Raw genomic sequence first — 4,080 nt, 5'->3', positions numbered from 1 at the left:
TGTGGCGCTGGAATACGGCTAGAGGCCGATGATGGTTCCATCCTCGAGCATTCCTTGCACTTATCTTTTAAAGCCAGCAATAATCAATCCGAGTATGAAGCCCTGGTCGTCGGACTCAGGCTTTGTATAGATCTCCACATACGCACAATCAAGGTATATTGTGACTCATTGTTGGTTGTACAACAGGTAAACGACCTATTTCAAGTAAGAGATCCTCTTCTATCTAAATATTTATTATTAGTCAAAGATTTAATTTCACACTTTAAAAATTTTGAAATACAACACATACCAAGAGAACAAAATCAAAGAGCCGATATTTTATCAAAGCTCGGCAGTACTCAGTCCGAGATCTCCACATTACATCAATTTTCTATAAAATCTCCAAGTGTTGATCTGACAAAAGTGCTAAGTGTTACTCAGGAAAGTGATTGGCGGACAGATTTCATAGATTATCTACAAATGTCCCATATTCCAGAAAACATTGACAATGTCAAAAGGTTCTGAAGACAAGCCACCTTTTTCACATTACTGAACGGAGCATTATACAGACGAGGATACACTCGCCCCTTACTCAAATGCCTCGGCAGCTCCGATGCCGAAATAGCACTGTTAGAAGCACATGAAGGGATTTGTGGAACACACACAGGAGCTCGAAGCCTAGCATCCAAAATCCTCCGCGCCGGGTTCTTTTGGCCATCACTAAAACAAGACAGTCAAAACAAAGTTCGGACCTGTACAAATTGCCAAAAGCATGCCCCAACCATCCATATCCCAGCCGAGGATATGCATCATAGCGATGTCACATGGCCTTTCAACCAATGGGGATTGGACATTCTCGGTCCATTCCCTACGGCGCCGGGCTAGGTAAAATTTCTCATAGTTGAAATTGACTACTTCTCGACAACTTCTCAAAATAGGTCGAGGCCCAACCTTTAGCAAAAATAACATCACACCAGATAATATATTTTGTTTGGAAGAACATTATCTGTCGTTTCGACATTCCTCATCATATCATAACTGACAATGGTCGCCAGTTTGTCGATCAGAAATTTCAATATTTTTTGCAGAACCTCAAAATCAAGTAACATTTCGCCTCTGTTGAACATCCTCAGACAAACGGACTAGTAGAGGCAGCAAACAAAGTGATCTTGCACGCACTTAAGAAAAAATTAGATGACGCAAAAGAAGTTGGAAAAATAATATGAACGTAAGTGTGAGAAGATCTTTTGAAGCAATGAGAGTTGGAGGACCTCACAAAAAAGTAAAGCATTTTGTGCTTGGAACTCTCACAGACGGATTGTGAAAGTGAAAAATGATGATCACCACTCACAAGTGTTATGTTTGTTCATATAAAGTAGTTCGTAGAGTTGGTGGAGCATGGTTAAATATGAAAAAGGCAGAGGGTAAAAGGAAAAGTCAAAAGTTAATTAGAGCATATGCTCAAAACGGCTTATATAATGTACCAAAATGGAATTATTAGAGAGCAAGAGAAAATTGGCTTTATGTGTCAGGGGGTGTTTACCTATATTTTTCATTTGTAGTACTATTTGAACGCAATAATGGCCCATTATACTTTTCAACGGACGTACTTTAAATCTTTAATATATTATAGTCTTCCGAATATTAAAGTAAATAAAATTATAAGTTACAATACTTTATCTTATTTTTCTCGTACGTTTAAATTAACATTACTCAATTCTCTTGTTTTTGCATTAAAATTAAAATATTAGTCCTTAACATTCTTCTAATATAATTTCGAATATATATTATGAAACTATCATTCATTACTAATCCCGACTCATGGATAAATATCAATATAGAGAATTAATTTGTCTTTGTTTTCTTTTATTATTTCTTCAGTTCTTTTGTTACAGTGAGTAGGAAATAAGTTTTTTTTTTAATAGGAAAATAGAGAAGCCTGAATATTTATTTTGATTTTTTATTAAAATCAAATTCGATCAAATTAGTTACTTTAAAAGATAACTACTTAATTTTTTTTATTATATTACTTAATTGAACTAATAAAATAAAACACATTTGACACATGAGACATAATATAATTTTTTTTTACGCCACAATCATATGCCCTTTTCCCCTTGTAATAGTGAGAATATTATTCGATTTTGACTTTGTAATAGTGAGAATATTATTCGATTTTTGTATGAAAAATGTTTTGGATATCCAAATGGAATATTCCGATTAAGCTGAGAAAACTATTGTATATATTGGTATTTCCTCTTACGTAGCTCGGTTTATGTTTGTTTGGTAAATACTAAACAATTAAACATCAAGCTTTATGTCACACTATGAAGTTATCGTTTAAATCATCAACCTCTCGTGTATTCAAAGTTACAGTTTTTCATGATCTATAAATCATACGTTTAGTTTATAAAATGTGTTTTTTAAACTACTTTATATACCTAATTCTTAATTTCTCTTCTCTAATTATGTCTAACGTAAAAGTTTTGAATACATATAAGACAATCAACTCACTTATTAAAAAAATATTATTTACTTTCTTGAAAATAGAACATTCTGGTGTTTTCCTGATGTTGGGCCAATAATTTGTTAAGAAGAGTTGAAATTTAGTATACTACTCAAATTATATTATATTTGATTAGACAAATAATAAGAGCTTTTTCTCACTACCAACAAAATTAAAGGACTCGGAATTTTTAACTCAATTGATAGTAAAACACTAAAACTACACTATTATATAATAATAAAAATATTTCTATTACATATTATAGATAGATCTCTGTATATAAACTATTATTGTTGTTAGTGTTGTTTTCATTAATTTTATCGTCTGCTTCGAACATCTTTAATGCTAGTTTTAATTTTAGTTTTATTTTAAATTATATATTGTAATTAGTAATTTAAAATCAAAATAATTATACAAATATTTTTTATTAATTTTCTATTAAAATAATATTATATCTTTAAGGTGATATCAATTTTTTTGTTATAAATCAATTTTAATGTAAATTTTAATTTTAAGTTAAATCATTTCTTAAAAATATCAAAATTAATAATCTAAAAATACTTCATCAGAAATACTCTTATGACGTTTTGATTAAATATTAACTTATATTATTCCTAAACATAGCTAGTAATAGAAATAATAAATCTACTCTTCTGTGAACTTGTATATGGCATAAACTAAGTGGATCAATTTTTTAAAAAATGAGAAGATTGATAAAATGATTAAATAAAATTAATTATTCTTAAATTAAAATAATAGAATTTACATATAATAAAACTTATAAATTTATAAATTAAGCGATGATTAACTTTTTATTTTATTATTTATTCATTAATCTTTTCACTTTAAAATTTTTTTTCCAAGTTAAACACAATAAGAGAACGGCAATATTATATTTATACAGAACTAGTATAATTTATTCTTAATAATTAGCACTTAGCCATTAATGTACTTTCATAAACCGATATTAAAAAAAAAACCCTAAATATACTAGTAGAAATCGTGTCTTATACGAAATAATATATAAAGTATTTTTTTAAAAATACACATAGTAATTTATGTTATAATTTTTTTTATAAAATTAATTAAATTTAAAATGTAACTATTTTTAATATTAAAAATAATAAAATTAATGAATAACACTTTTATTGATGTTTAAAATATAATTTGATTAATAATATTATATAATTTATAATTAAATTGAATTTTTTTAATCATTACAAACTTACTATCATTTCAGCGAAAAAATGAATCACAGAATAGAGTAAAAGAAATAGCAGTTTTTAGTAAAATTTTACTAAAAGAAGATATGATATAATTTATATTTATCTTTTATGCATAAACATCATTGTATACCTTATAAAAAAGAAGATAAGCTAAAAAGATGAAAAGGAAGGTGCACAACAACCTTTATCGATATTATTTTATTATTTAATTTTTTAAATTAAAAATAAAATTAAACACATAAAAAATATAATTTAAACATTAAAGACTCAACATATAAAGAGTTATAATAAATTAATGTATATAGAAAAAATATATAACTTACAAAAAAATTATAAAACTTAAATAAATAAGAACAAAATAAAAGAAAT

This window comes from Arachis duranensis, chromosome 3 (genome assembly GCF_000817695.3).
Source record: "Arachis duranensis cultivar V14167 chromosome 3, aradu.V14167.gnm2.J7QH, whole genome shotgun sequence".
Classification (NCBI taxonomy): domain Eukaryota; kingdom Viridiplantae; phylum Streptophyta; class Magnoliopsida; order Fabales; family Fabaceae; genus Arachis; species Arachis duranensis.
This window is presented reverse-complemented; position numbering follows the sequence as displayed.